General features: G+C 41.5%; 1 non-coding gene across 1 annotated transcript; it reads right to left on the bottom strand.

The window, feature by feature from the left end:
• Positions 1-538: 538 nt before the first annotated feature.
• Positions 539-645, bottom strand: LOC145013432 (small nucleolar RNA R71). The gene has a single exon (XR_013664992.1). It is a non-coding gene; the product is annotated as a small nucleolar RNA R71 (small nucleolar RNA).
• Between the last annotated feature and the right edge of the window lie 16,081 nt (positions 646-16,726).

Here is a 16,726-nt window from a genome sequence, read left to right as displayed (position 1 = left end):
TTTTGGGAAAAAGAAGAGCAGTAAATCAGGAGCTTCTAGCGCTTCTTTGATAATTGAGGAGCCAATTCAAGAAGATATTGGATACGAGACCAAGGAAGAAGAGGAGGCAATGTACGAGCAAGAAACCGAGTCGGAGGAAGAGTTAGCGTTCACTATGGCTAACATTGATGAAATCCCCATGGGAGAATGGAAGAAGAGGATGCGCGACGACCATGGCCCGGGACTTGTGCAACCCACAATTCCCGCGACTGCTACCTTCGAGCTAAAAGGTCATATCCTAGCTTCACTCAAGGAAATACCTTTCAATGGGAAAGATCATGAAGACGCCTACAAACATTTGGATGAAGTCAATGATGTTGCTGATTACTTCAATATTCCAAATGTAACCCGCGAAACTCAACTACTTCATATGCTTCCGGTAACCTTCATGGGTGCTGCTAAAGACTGGCTCAAGTCACTTCCCCCCGGATCAGTCACTACTTGGGCCAGAATGAAGGAAGAATTTATTGATCGCTTTTTCCCACCATCCAAGATAGCCAAACTAAAGAAGGCCATTGCAAACTTTGAACAACAAGCTGGAGAATCTTTATATGAAGCATGGGAGAGGTACAAAGGTCTGCTAAGAAACTGCCCACACCATGATCTAAACAGCCAGCAAGAAGTTTCCATCTTCTATGATGGAGTCAATGTCACAACCCGGCAGTTACTAGACTCGCAAGGCCCACTTACAAAGAATCCACCCCCGGTGATTAAAGAATTGATTGAAGAATTCTCTAAACACTCTAGAGAATACCACAACCCTAGGAATGATGTCACGATGGGAGCCGCGTATGCTGCTACTGAAGATTTATCCGCGGTCATGGCCATGTTAAAAACCATGGATAGGAGAATGGACAAAATGGATCAAACTATCCATGCTATTCGGGTGGGTTGTGAAAACTGCAATGGACCTCACCTCACTAGAGATTGCGATTTGGATGAGAATGGCAACAAGAAGGCACAATCATGTTATTCGAGCGGTGACCGGTATGATGAGGACTGGCGCAAACAAAAGAAAGAGTGGCTACCTTATGAAGAGTACAAGAAGGCCAAGGAGGAGAAGTATAGACAAAAAGGGAGAGGTTTTTATCAAAAGGAGGAGCCGGTGCAAGAGAGGAAGCCAAGCTTGGAAGATATGCTTACTAAATTTGTGGCTGCTTCCGAGAAAAGACATAGTGACCATGATGCTGCTATCCAAGAAACAAGAACCATGCTCAGGAACCAGCAAGCATCCATCCACAACATAGAAACACAGCTTGGGCAACTTGATCAACAACTAAACCAAAGGTCACCGGGTGAGCTTCCTAGCAAAACCGAGAACAACCCACGAGACGCACAAGTAAACATTATCACAATGAGAAGTGGGAAGATCATCACTCCCCTGGCCCCCATTCGAACTGAAGCAACCAGGGACTCGCAGAAGGAAGGAACGGAAGAACAAGCAGAAAACCAAGATTCACAATCTGAGAGTTCTACTCGCCGAGTAGGGCCGATGGACTCGACGAGTACCCTAGCAAAAACGAATGAACAGCCTCCTTTGAAGCCATACCCAGCCCGAGCCAAGAAAGAGAAGCAGGAAGAGGAATATCAGAAGTTTCTAGACCACATTAAAACTCTTCAAATCAACATTCCTTTCATTGAAGCCGTCATGTAAATGCCCAAGTATGCTAAGTTCCTTAAGGAACTTCTCACCAATAGAAGGAAGATGGAGGAAGTGCAGAAGGTAGTGCTTAATGAGAACTGCTCCGCCGCAATGCTAAACAAGTTACCAAAGAAGAAGGGTGATCCGAGGAGCTTAACTTTACCTTGCCAATTTGGCAACTTGGCTGCAATTCATGCCTTAGCTGATTCTGGAGCAAGTGTGAACCTTATGCCATACTCGTTCTTTAAGAAGCTAGACCTCCCGGAGCCAAGACCAATTCGAATGGCAATTCATTTGGCAAACAAGAATGTCACCTTCCCAAGAGGCATTTGTGAAGATTTTCTAGTGAAAGTGGACAAATTTGTCTTCCCGGCTGATTTCATCATTCTAGACATGGAGGCGGATCCGCAAGTGCCAATTATCCTTGGAAGGCCCTTCCTCAACACAGCTAGCGCTATCGTAGACATGAGAGATTCTAAGCTCACATTGCGAGTTGGGGACGACTCAGTAACATTCGGGGTAGACCAAGCCATGAAGTACTCAAGGAGTAGTGACGACACGGCTTTCTCAATCGACATGCTCGACGAACTATTGGAGGAACACATACCTGAAGATTCCAGCAAGTTTGCAGCTTTGGATGAAGCATTTGACCCAGAAAAGGACTTATTAGAGATTGAAAGACTTTTGGAAGAAGCGGAGTATGAAGAAATAATGAAGCAATCTGAGAGCCCTACTCGCTGAGTAGACCCGATCTACTCGCCGAGTACATGTGAAGAAAAGCCAGAAGTCGTGAATGCAGCTGCAAACTCGCCGAGTACCATATCTGCACTCGGCGAGTCCGTCACTAAGAACAACCAAATGGAGCTTAAAACACTACCTGACCATCTGGAGTATGCCTTTCTGGAAGAAGGAAATCAGAAGCCTGTGATCATAGCCTCGGATCTATCCAAGACGGAAAAGGAAGAACTTGTACACGTGTTGAAGAAAAGGAAAAGAGCCATCGCATGGAGCATCTCCGACATCAAAGGAATAAGCCCATCCTATTGCTCTCACAAAATCAATTTAGAAGAAGGAGCAAGGCCGGTGGTGCAACACCAAAGACGATTGAACCCGAACATGCAAGAAGTCGTCAAGAAGGAGGTGGTCAAGCTCTTAGATGCAGGAATCATCTACTCCATTTCCGATAGTCCATGGGTGATTCCGGTCCAAGTGGTGCCCAAGAAAGGAGGAATGACGGTCATCACCAACGAAAAGAACGAGTTAATTCCAACGCGAACGGTAACCAGTTGGCGAGTGTGCATCGATTATCGAAAGCTAAACGATGCCACTCGCAAAGACCATTTCCCCCTTCCTTTCATAGATCAAATGTTAGAGAGACTATCAGGCCATAGCTATTACTGCTTTCTAGATGGGTTTTCAGGGTATTTTCAAATACCCATAGACCCAATGGACCAAGAAAAGACCACCTTCACATGCCCAAGTGGGACTTTCGCCTATAGACGCATGCCTTTTGGACTATGCAATGCACCTGCGACATTTCAAAGGTGTATGACCGCCATATTCCATGATATGGTGGAAAAGTTCATGGAGGTCTTTATGGATGACTTTTCTGTATTCGGATCTTCTTTCCATGACTGTCTCACAAATCTTGACTCAATGCTTGCTAGGTGTGAGAAAACCGACTTGGTCCTAAATTGGGAAAAATGTCACTTCATGGTCAAGGAGGGTATAGTTTTGGGACACAAAGTCTCTAAAAAGGGAATTGAGGTAAATCGGGCAAAGATAGACACCATTGCCAAATTACCCCCACCAACTAATGTGAAGGGCATTAGGAGTTTTTTGGGACACGCAGGTTTTTACCGGTGTTTTATAAAGGATTTTTCCAAAATCACGAAACCTCTAACACAATTATTACTAAAAGATGCACCCTTTAATTTTACTAAAGAGTGTTTAGAGGCATTTGAATTTCTAAAGGAAAAATTAACTAATGCCCCGATCATTATAGCACCAAATTGGAACTTACCCTTTGAGATCGTGTGTGATGCTAGTGACTATGCACTAGGAGCGGTCCTTGGTCAAAGGGTTGATAAGCACTTTCAACCCATCTATTATGCAAGTAAGACCCTAAACCCCGCCCAAGAGAATTATACTACTACTGAAAAAGAATTGTTAGCCGTGGTTTATGCTTTTGACAAGTTTCGCCCTTACTTGGTTTTATCTAAAACCACTGTTTTTACTGACCACTCGGCTATCAAGTATTTGTTTTTCAAACAGGATGCCAAGCCAAGACTAATACGATGGGTGCTGCTACTTCAAGAATTCGATATAGAGATACAAGACAAGAAAGGAATGGAGAATGTAGCGGCCGATCATTTATCGAGGCTCGAGAACCCGCAATTGCAAGAAGAGAAGGATGGTGTCCGTGGGAGAGGAGCCATGGTTCGCTGACATAGCTAACTATTTAGCTACAAATTATGTCCCGAAGGATTATAGTAGTCAACAAAAGAAGAAATTCTTTGCGGAGATCAAATATTACTTTTGGGACGATCCATACCTCTTCCGAAGCTGTGCAGATGGAATTATAAGAAGATGTGTGTTCGGGAAGGAAAGCCGAAGAATACTAGAACATTGCCATAGCGGGCCCACAGGAGGACATCATGGAGCACACTATACCGCAAAGAAGATCTTTGACATTGGGTTCTATTGGCCTACAATCTTCAAAGATGCAGCCCAATATGTCAAAGAATGTGATGCGTGTCAAAGGGTGGGAAACATTTCATCTCGAAATGAAATGCCACAAAATAGCATTCAAGTGTGCGAGGTGTTCGACGTATGGGGTATTGACTTCATGGGACCTTTTCCCACATCCAAAGGAAACAAGTACATACTAGTGGCGGTCGATTATGTCTCAAAATGGGCGGAGGCGCAGGCTTTACATACAAATGACGGACGGGTAGTTGTACGATTCTTAAAGAAACTATTCTCCCGGTTTGGTGTTCCGAAGGCCCTAATTAGTGATCGAGGCACACACTTTGCCAATGATCAATTGGAAAAGGTGCTCAAGAAGTATAGGGTGACCCATAAGTTCTCCACGTCATACCATCCACAAACGAGTGGACAAACTGAAGTGACCAATCGAGCCTTGAAGCGTATTTTAGAGAAGTCGGTGGGAAGCAACCGCAAGGAATGGTCGGATAAATTGGATGACGCGCTATGGGCATTTTGTACTGCTTTCAAAACACCTATTGGTACTACACCATATAGGTTAGTTTATGGAAAGCAATGCCATTTACCGGTTGAGATCGAGCATAAGGCATATTGGGCTTTAAAGAGGTGCAACTTCGATATAGAAGAATTGAAGACCAACTGTTTGATGCAAATGAATGCCCTTGAAGAACTCCGAAATGATGCTTATTCTAGTTCGTGGCTCTATAAAGAAAAGACCAAGAGATGGCATGATAAAAGAATCAAGAGCAAAGACATTCATGAAGGCCAAAAAGTATTGCTTTTCAATTCCCGATTAAAACTTTTCTCGGGCAAACTTAAATCAAGGTGGGATGGTCCCTTTTTGGTCAAGACGGTGTTTCCACACGGGGCTATAGAATTGATATCAAGAGACGGCACACCATTCAAAGTCAATTGTCATAGAGTGAAGAAATATGAAGAAGGTGTCCCCCGAAATGAAGGATTGGAGGAGCTGCTACTGTGCGGAATTGCAAACACGTAGATGGGGCGGAGTCCAGCTAATGACTCCATCAAAAGAAGCGCTTCTCGGGAGGCAACCCGAGTTTCAAGTTTGCATTTTCTTTCCTTTTCTTTATCTTTCATTTTATTTTTTTCATTCTTCTTCGTTTATTCTATGTTTCTAAGTGCTTGAGCACAAGCTATGCTTTAAGTGTGGCGTGGAGGGGCTAAACAAATGAATTGATACATTAAAATTGGCCAAATTACAAAATTTTTCAACCTGTGACATCTACTCGGCGAGTATATCGACTATACTCGGCGAGTAAATGCCTGATTGCAGCCATAAGTTGATAACACGCGTGTCTACTCGGCGAGTATCCGGTTCAAACCCAGTAAAATAAAGCCTGTAAAAAATGTTATTATTCACCAATTCATCCCAACACTCGCCGAGCACTTCCTCTCAGCCGCCTCTCTAAGCATTTTTCAAGATCTCTCCAAATTTCTTCTTCTATCTCTTCATTCAAGCAACAAGGTAACATCTTTACCCTTTAATTTCATGAAAGGTTCAATCTTTATCACATATCTGCCCATATTTGATGTGATTTCGGATTTGGGGAGTTTTTCCCAATTTCTAGGGTTTTGATTTACTCATGAATTAGATGTTGTTAGGAGTAATTTCTTCAAGATCTATGGTTAGATAAGTAATTACAACAAAACCCTATGAACAATTTGGACTATTGCATAGATTACACAGATCCGATCTCGATCTGTCAAGAAGTTCATACTACTCGCCGAGTAGGTTCGTGTACTCGGCGAGTAGGTCACAATCAGATCATAAATTTTCCTGTTGTAATTACTGGGTGTTTTTTGTTGCTGTGTTTTTGATATGTGTATGCAGATAGCATGGCAAGAAGAGGTCAATCCTCACGTGGGGGAAGCCATGGTGATATTCCATGGTTAGCCTTTCAACAAATCACCTCCAAATCATCCAAAACTCGAGCCCTAATCAGGTTGGAAGCACTTCGACAGAAAGAAATCCACCTACCGAATGCAGTGGATTGGGGATGGATGGGCAATGTTGGCTTGGAAGAGGAACTCACCCCATATTTGGTGAAAGATTGTAACTTGGGTTATACCAACATCACTTGTGATGGTTGGTTGCAATTGTTCAAAATCCAAGAGCCGGTATACGCGGAGTTGTGCTGGGAATTCTTTGCTACCATCTCATTCCGAGGTGGTAGTGAGTTTTACAATCCTAACACGATCTCGTTTTCTTTGGGTGGGGAGCTGCGACAATGCAGCATGGTTGAGTTCTCTTGGCGGTTGGGCATCTACGACCAAGACATGGAGATGACGGATTATTTTGAAGCCTTCTTGGAGAATACCTACAAAGAACTTCCCGAGGAGGTGGTGGCATCGACATGGTGGAGTACAATTGCTAACCGAGTCTACATACCTTCCACTACTCAAGAAGGTCATATCCATTCTCCGATCCACCGACTCATTCACCGGTTCGTTGCAAGCACGATCAACATGCGGAAGGATGGGGACAAAGTTCCCACCCTTGATATCTTCTACTTGTGGAGTATCATCACTCCCGACGTCTTCTGCAACCTTCCGTACTGCATTGCTAAATTTCTTGCGGAGGGGGCGGTCAAGGAGAAGATAAATTCGAAGATAAATGGGGGCATGTTCATTACTCGGCTTGCAAAATCATTTGGGATCTTGGATTTGCCGCAAGCTCAAGCGCTAACAATTATCCACCCTCCTCCGTTCAACACTGCACTTTATAGGAGGGCTCGGATAGTTGAAAATTTTGGTGATTCCTTTACTATTCCGAATGAGGATGAGCCGGCGGTCCCCGAGGAGCCGGGAAGGCGGGTTAGGCCAAGGAGCGAGCGGGTACGGGAAGACCCACCGGTTATTCCGGTGGAGGATAACGAGGGTTGGAACCAAGTAGAGTACCGACACTACTTGGATGATATTGGTGATGGGTTTTGAGCATTCTAACACTTCCTAAGTGTACATGCAACCCTAATAACCTTGGATCTATGTTTGTCTAATTATCATGCAAAGTTGAATTCCAAGGTTATATTCGTATCTAGCATACATGGGGAACAATTTTAACATAAAGTATAGATAGAATAACTTACCTTGTTGTTGTTTGTGTTCCTTGAAACCTTGTGAGCCTAGCACCCCAAGTGTGATGCCTCAAATGCTTCACACAACACCAAATGCTCTTGGAAGAACTTATGAGAGTATACACACTTCTTCAAAATCGGCCAAGCCCTCTTGTTTCTTAGTGTAGCCGATTTTAGGTGGAGAACATGTTACTTATATAGTGTTGACACATCTAGGGTTAAACCCTAATGTGTCATGACTCTTCATTTCCATGACCCATGGGTTTGTAACTCCCATGGAGCATCCATGGAGCATCCTATGGGTGGAACCCAACTTGATAGTCCATGGAGCCTTTTAGCCCACTATACAAGTTATGGATGATTTACATAATCAACCCATATATTTAATTAGTTATCTTTTGATCACTTAATTAATTCCAAATTAATTCTTGATCAAACTAATCAAATAATATTATTAATATATTAGAACTTATAATATATTAATAATCTCCAAGTGTTATTTCTCTCATTTAGTCTATCCAATTGCATGGTGCCATGCAACCAAAATGGACCATGCCGGGTCGGGTCAAGTACATACCAGAAATAGTTATGGACTTAGACACCTTATCCAACAGTCTCCCACTTGGATAAGTCTAATAACTATTACTGCAAGTATGACTTCAGGAACCGATCGGCAATCGTAGCTTTTTTCAAGGTTTCTCGAAACTGAGAAGATGATGGTACGCCATTTAAGATAAGTGATCATATAATCCTCTGTTCTAGATATCAGTCGAACAAATACATGGAACAATGTCTTACTTATTGTCCAACAATTTGTTTCCCGATTTCCGATTTGTTTGACAAAGAACTTCATTGTACATCAATTTAGTTCTGACCGGGCCCGGTACATAGGTCAAAACAAAATCATCGAGGGGCCCAGATATCAGCTTCTAATCCAAGAAGGAACAGATAAACTTCGACTCATATGTTTGTTCTACTACTCATTGAATTACACACAAGAGCGCGATTTTATAACATCGAGTTACCAATGCGTTTTTCGTACAATCAATGCATAACCACCTTGTAAGTAACAAATCATATCTCTAGGTTTAAAGACTTATATGATATTACCGTCTCACGATCACTCGAGATAGAATTCCATGAAGTGATTCCAGTGAGCGTGGGTTGAGTCCAATGCTCAGAACTTATGAGCACTCATGATTGTTGTAGCCTTGTCCCAGACCTCTACAACCAAACATGACAGTCTTGATTCATACCTACTTCCGACATATGACCGACTGTGGAGGTTTGAATAATATGTTATACCAAACAAAATTATTCTGGAAGTCAAAACATGCAAAAGAAATATAGTAAACGATCGACAAGAGATAGCAACACTTTACTCATAAATAAAACACTTTTATTCATCATCAAATGTCAATTACACTTTACAAATTTCGAGGTTATCTAACTACTAAATCTAATATCATCCTTCAGCCCTATGCTTCGAGCATGCTGGAGATGCTTAACCCGAGTCAGTCCCTTCGTGAGGGGATCTGCCGGATTCTCATCTGATGATACCCTCTTTGCCACGAGGAGTCCTTCTTCGATCCGATGTCTGATGAAATGGTATTTTCTGTCGATGTGTCTGGATCTCCCGTGATCCCTTGGTTCCTTGGCTAAGGCAACAGCACTTTCACTATCACAGAAAATTTCCATTGGCTCTTTAATAGTGGGTACAACTCCAAGGTCTCCAATGAAGTTCCTCAGCCATAAAGCCTCCTTTGCCGCCTCGCTAGCTGCAATATACTCTGATTCACAAGTAGAATCTGCCACTGTCTCTTGCTTGGAACTCTTCCAAGAAATTGCTCCTCCATTTAGGGTAAAGACCCAGCCCGACTGAGAGCGGAAGTTATCCCTATCAGTCTGGAAGCTAGCATCACTATACCCTACAACTCTCAAGTCATCATTCCCACTGAGGGTAAGGACCCAGTCCTTAGTCCTTCGTAGGTACTTGAGAATATTCTTTACCGCAGTCCAGTGTGCCTTGCCAGGGTTCCCCTGAAACCTGCTAACCATGCTCAAGGCAAAGGCTACATCAGGTCGAGTACACGTCATAGCATACATGATCGATCCTACAGCCGAAGCATAAGGTACTCGACTCATTTCTGCTATCTCAACCTCTGTGCTAGGGCTTTGTGTCTTACTCAATTTGGCGTTACTCTGGATAGGCAACTCTCCTTTCTTGGAGTCTTGCATTCTGAATCTCTTCAGAACCTTCTCCAAGTAGGTACTTTGACTAAGTCCAATTAGTCTTTTACTCCGATCTCTCAAGATCCTTATCCCTAAAATATAGGCAGCTTCACCAAGGTCCTTCATAGCGAAACACTTTCCAAGCCAGGACTTTACTTCCTGCAGGGTTGGAATGTCGTTTCCTATGAGTAGTATGTCATCCACATACAATACCAAAAAGCTAACTATACTCCCACTAGCCTTGACATATACACAAGATTCATCTTCACTCCTAGAAAAGCCAAATTCCTTGACCTTTTCATCAAAGCAAAGATTCCATCTGCGAGGTGCTTGCTTTAATCCATAAATGGACTTCTCAAGCTTACACACTCTATTAGGGTACTCGTTACTGACAAAACCCTCTGGCTGACTCATGTAAACATCTTCAGCCAACTTCCCATTAAGGAAAGCGGTTTTGACATCCATTTGCCAAATTTCATAGTCATGAAATGCGGCTATGGCTAACAGAACTCGAATAGACTTAATCTTGGCTACCGGATAAAAAGTCTCATCATAATCCACTCCAGGAATTTGAGAGAAGCCCTTTGCAACCAGTCTAGCCTTATAAGTGTGTACTTTACCATCCATGTCGGTCTTCTTCTTGAAGACCCATTTGCACCCTACAGTCTTTCGACCTGGTACATTTTCAACCAAGTTCCAAACTTGATTGTCATACATGGATTGTATCTCACTATCCATAGCCTCTTTCCATTTAGCAGACTCGGGGCCTGCCATGGCTTCCTCGTAGCTGTTAGGGTCATCTTGACTTACTAGTGTCTCATCACTAATAAGTGTCTCACCTTCTGCAGTAATATGGAATCCATAGTAATGCTCAGGTGCACTCCTAACTCTCGTGGAACGCCTCAGAGGTACAGATTCGTCAATTGGCTCAACAGGAGTTTCCTCCTCAAGTTGAGGGCTAGAGTTTGAAGTTCCTTCACCACTTGACTCTTGAATTTCTTCAAGATCAACTTGCCTCTCACTGTCTCCTTGGCTTATAAACTCTCTTTCTCGAAAGACTCCTCTTCTTGCTACAAAGACCACATTGTCACTAGGTCTGTAGAAGAGGTAACCAAAGGATTGCTGTGGGTAGCCGATGAAAATACACCTCTCGCTTCGGGGTTCGAGCTTATCATGAGTCTCGCGTCTCACGAAAGCCTCGCAACCCCAAATCTTGATGTGGTCTAGTTTAGGTACTTTACCAGTCCACATCTCGTGAGGAGTTTTGGCAACTTTCTTTGTAGGGACTAGATTAAGGATATGGGCGGCAGTCTCTAAGGCATACCCCCATAATGAGATTGGTACCGAAGCTCGACTCATCATGGAACGAACCATGTCCAACAAGGTTTGATTACGCCTCTCAGCCACACCATTCAACTGCGGTGTCCTGGGAGGTGTCAATTGTGAGACAATCCCACATTCCCTTAGATAGTCGAGGAACTCTGAACTAAGATACTCACCACCCCGATCGGATCGAAGCATCTTAATGTTCCTGCCCAATTGATTCTCGACTTCCTGTTTGAATTCCTTAAACTTCTCGAAAGTCTCTGACTTATGCTTGATTAAGTAGACATATCCATATCTACTGTAATCATCAGTAAAAGTCAAATAATAACGATTAGCATCCCTTGTGGCATGTTTGAATGGTCCACACACATCCGTGTGTATAAGGTCCAACAAACCTTCACCCCTTTCACACGAGCCTGTGAAGGGTGACTTTGTCATTTTTCCAAGTAAGCATGATTCGCAACTATCATTTGACTTTAGGTCAAACGACTCCAAGACTCCATCCTTTTGGAGTTGGCCTATGCGTTTCTTGCTTATATGTCCAAGACGACAATGCCATAATGATGCTTTATCCAAGTTATTATTATTAGTAGAATCAATACACAAAACATTATTTCCTAAGTTATCTACAACAGATACAGCTTCATACACACCATCACAAGGTAATGCTTTAAAATAAAGTACATTATTAAAGAAAGCATTAATCGAACCAACTTCATTATCAAACGAAAAGGTGAAACCTTGTTTGTACAATGCATGAAAGGAAATAATATTTCTTGCCATTTCTGGCGAATAACAACATTTACTCAAATCTAAATTTAACCCACTACTTAGCGATAAAGTATAAACTCCAATCTTGGTGACAGGTGTAACTTTCCTATTCCCCATGATTAAGTTTATTCTTCCTTGCTCCACATTCTCACTTCTTCCTAGTCCCTGCAAGTCACAACAAATATGAATACCGCAACCGGTATCAAGGACCCAAGATTTCGAATGGGGTGAGTTATTAGAAATGATAGTGTAAATACCTGCATGGTTGGGTTTGACTTTCCCATCCTTCACATCATGCTGGTACTTTGGGCAGTTCCGCTTCCAATGAGCTTTTTCATGGCAATAGAAGCATTCAGCCTCTTTTGGGTCAGAAGAAGGAGTAATGAAACCTTTCTTGGTTCCACTTGAAGAAGAGCCATCAAGGGTCCGAGCCTTGGTACCCTTCGAAGATCTCTTTCTCTTCCTCCCTCGACTTTGCCCGATTGCCAAGACCGGAGTTGTGTCTGGAGTAGGAGTGATAGCAACCGACTTCCCCTTAAGACCTGTTTCTGCGGTCTTGAGAAGTCCCTGAAGTTTGCTGAGGGTGACCTCTTCCTTGTTCATGTGATATGTCATGCGGAATTGATCATAGCACGATGGTAAGGAGTGCAAAATGATATCTATTGCAAGCTCCTCAGGGAAGTTCACATTGAGCTTCAGCAAACGATCCACATACCTTTGCATTTTCTGCATGTGGCTCGTGACGGACTCTCCGTCCTTCATCATGGTTGTTATCATGGAGCAGATGACTTCGTACCTCTCTTGTCGTGCACTTTGATGGTATCTTTCCATCAAATCTTGGTGCATTTCATAAGGGTAGAAATCTTCATAAGACTTTTGGAGTTCAGTTGTCATGGTGGCCAACATGATGCATGCTACTTTCGTAGCATCCCTTTCATGTGCCTGAAAGTCAGCGATCTCCTGAGGAGTTGCAGTGGTCTCATCAATTTCCTTAAGCTCCTTGTCAAGGACATATTCTTTGTCCCCGTTGCGGGTAATCATCCTGATGTTTCTGATCCATTTATTGAAGTTGGATCCATCAAAGGTGACTTTCCCACACAAACTCATAAGAGTAAAGGAGCCATTAGGATTCGAGCCAGAAGCATTATTTGAAGACATCTGAAAGAGAAGAACAAGTTTAGTTTAGATTTAAGAGAGTCCTTAATAAAACACCCAAATGTAATATTAAGGCTAGGATCCAATCACAATATAATATAACTTAGAAGAGGTATGCCGTAATCTAAGCTATACCATATTTGAAAGGTAGGTGAATGACGATTCACCAATTTCCACCACGAAAACCGAAATATTAGATATTTAGTTTTTATTGGTTTTAGAAATTCCTAGATTCTTTGAGATCCAATGAACTTTTCAAAGGCATGTTTCAATCTCGAGAGTGCCCTCCAAGTTTTGTGACTGGGATGCCGAGGATCACAAAACGAGGTGTGAAGTAACCATGCAAATCACTTGGTACCCTTAAAGTTTATCACTCAATCGATGTGCCGGTAAACCACACACGCTCCACCAATACTATAATAAACCTTAAGTCACCCTTTACCTACCTTGTTAAGTCCAAGTTAGTGTGCCGGTTAACCACACACGCTCCACCAACGACTTAAACAAAGTGTAAAGTGTAATTTCATGGATTAGCACCTTATTCACATTTTCCTAAAGTAACTAAGATTGAGAATTTAATAAAACATTTAGTTACTTTATTATATTCATCATACTTTGAATGAGAATTTATAAGTCCTTGCCTTACCCGTTCGGCTAACGACCCTCCACTAGTCAAGCAAGCGGTGGGTGAGAATATTCACCCATTAAGTCACCATTTTATAGGCAACAACCTTATACCCACCTTATAGACCGGCTTCGTGAATGAGGCGTACTAGCGGTAAGACGACTTTATTCTTATACATATATATATAATTATTAAATCATCATAATATAAGTATAAGGGTTGAATTTTAACTTTTAAAATTCTAGGGGTTGGAACTTAAAGTTTTAACTTAACTTTACTTGTTCCAAAACTTGAGGGCAAGTTTTGTAACTTTCAAAACTTTTCATTTCTTGTAACTTATGAGTTTAATAGAGTAATAAAATGAAGACTCTTCATTTTTCTAACTCTTGTGTTTTTTAATGGTTTTAATTCAAGTGTGACTCTTGGTTTTCCATAACTTAAGGATAAGTTATGGACTCCATTAAAACACATTATGATCAAGAATTAATCTACCACATAGGTTACAAATAATTCCTATGATCATCTAAAACATCATAAGAACAAGAACATGAATATGAACACAATCAAAAATTACATTTAAAACTTTGTAATTTTGATAACTAGTTGTTGTAAATGAATTAGCAAAGACATTACACCACCAAAACAAGTTTTCAATTACCAAAACAGTTTAGGGTAATGTTTCTAATTCATTTCCAGCAACTAAATCGAAATTCTGCACTCAGTCGACCCTACTCGCCGAGTGCATGAACTGACTCGCCGAGTTGGTTGAAGATACTCATGAACTCGATGAGTCCCCCCTATAGACTCGACGAGTCCATTCGCAGACAGCAAGATTTCCGATTCTGTTTTCAACTTTTTAGCACACATAAGAGCAAACAAGCCTAGGCTCTGATACCACTGATGGGTTTTGAGCATTCTAACACTTCCTAAGTGTACATGCAACCCTAATAACCTTGGATCTATGTTTGTCTAATTATCATGCAAAGTTGAATTCCAAGGTTATATTCGTATCTAGCATACATGGGGAACAATTTTAACATAAAGTATAGATAGAATAACTTACCTTGTTGTTGTTTGTGTTCCTTGAAACCTTGTGAGCCTAGCACCCCAAGTGTGATGCCTCAAATGCTTCACACAACACCAAATGCTCTTGGAAGAACTTATGAGAGTATACACACTTCTTCAAAATCGGCCAAGCCCTCTTGTTTCTTAGTGTAGCCGATTTTAGGTGGAGAACATGTTACTTATATAGTGTTGACACATCTAGGGTTAAACCCTAATGTGTCATGACTCTTCATTTCCATGACCCATGGGTTTGTAACTCCCATGGAGCATCCATGGAGCATCCTATGGGTGGAACCCAACTTGATAGTCCATGGAGCCTTTTAGCCCACTATACAAGTTATGGATGATTTACATAATCAACCCATATATTTAATTAGTTATCTTTTGATCACTTAATTAATTCCAAATTAATTCTTGATCAAACTAATCAAATAATATTATTAATATATTAGAACTTATAATATATTAATAATCTCCAAGTGTTATTTCTCTCATTTAGTCTATCCAATTGCATGGTGCCATGCAACCCAAATGGACCATGCCGGATCGGGTCAAGTACATACCAGAAATAGTTATCGACTTAGACACCTTATCCAACAATTGGGCGAGGGGTTAATTACACCAATCAATCCTTCGAGTATCTTTTCCAACAAATGCACATTGCCCCGCGACCTAGACCCGGCTACCCTTATATTATGGATTGGGACGAGAGGATGCGAAGAAGGGGTGGAGAAGGAGGTAGTGGAGCTGGAGGAGCCGGAATGGAAGAGGAAGATTGAAGATTTTGCTTTGCTTTGTTTTGTTTTTTTTATGATGTTTGTTTTAAGACAATTGTGGACATGTTGGATTTGGTTATGTGGTTGAAATATTACTGTCACTGTTAGTTTTCTTTTCAGGTATTGAAGTTAGGAAGCATGCTAATTAGGAAGGGTCAAGAGAGGAATGAGAGTCTTTATGAGTGATTATGGAGTCGTGTTCCTAGGATTGAGTCCGTACGAGTCAAGAGTCTTATGGAGTGTTGCTGCTTAGGAAATTCGCGTGAGAGTACATTTATATTTCCATGTCAACACCAAAGTAAAGAGAGGCAGCGGTTCAAAGAATTATGGAAATATACGCCCTACTCGCTGAGTGCACTAACACTACTCGGCGAGTACATCTGCTTTTACACGAACTGCTTTGCCATCGAGTTCTACTCGCCGAGTTTTCTCGCCTACTCACCGAGTAGCCTGCTGCAGGAGGAGTTTCTGAATTGCATAGGCTAATTTTTCTGCACCATTCATATACTCTTTATGAATTACTACTGAAGATTGTTCAACAACCCTTTTCCTTGGAGTTTTTTCGAGCTATCAACCACACGAGACGTATGACGCCCGTGCCATGGATGAGTTGTTCCCATGGTTAAAGTCAATAGAAGAAGGAGTTGAAGAGGAGAGTGTCAACCTAGCGACTGCTACCCCAGGGGAGTTTGTTCCAACTTTCTCTCTATTTGCATTTTTAGTTAGTATAATATGCAATGAGGCATTGCATAAAATAAGTGTGGGGTAGGGGGTTAGTCACATCTTAGAACACTTAGAATCTTAATTTAGTCTAATTTTTAAAAAATCTGTTGCATATCAAAAATGCTTAGATCTTAAATTAGAAAATTTTGGTAAAAAAATTAGGATTCCATATTAGAATTGTGTTAATAATTGCATGAAAACCCAAATGTTTAGTTGAGCCTATATACGTTCTAGTGCATTTGTGGCTTCCTTATTTCAGTGAAATCATGAGACAAAAACACGACCTTGCTCAGCCTGAGGGATGCAATATGTTTAGCAGCCTAAACCTGAAATGTATCCAGCAAAGTTTTTATCATTAGCCAATAAAGGTTGAGATTGAGCGCCCCTGCTTAAGCATGTAGGGATTTGAGTGAAATTTTTTTTTTGAGAAATACATGAAAAAAAAAAAGAAAAGAATTACTAGAAAAAGTTATAGGAATTTTGGAGCAAATGAAGTGAAGATCTAAAGATCAAAATTCCAAGAAATCCAAAAAGTTGAAGATACCAA

Source organism: Lactuca saligna, chromosome 8 (assembly GCF_052625555.1).
Source record: "Lactuca saligna cultivar CGN05327 chromosome 8, ASM5262555v1, whole genome shotgun sequence".
NCBI classification, from domain to species: domain Eukaryota; kingdom Viridiplantae; phylum Streptophyta; class Magnoliopsida; order Asterales; family Asteraceae; genus Lactuca; species Lactuca saligna.
Note: the sequence above shows the minus strand (reverse complement) of the source record. Positions and strands in the feature narration are given on the sequence as shown.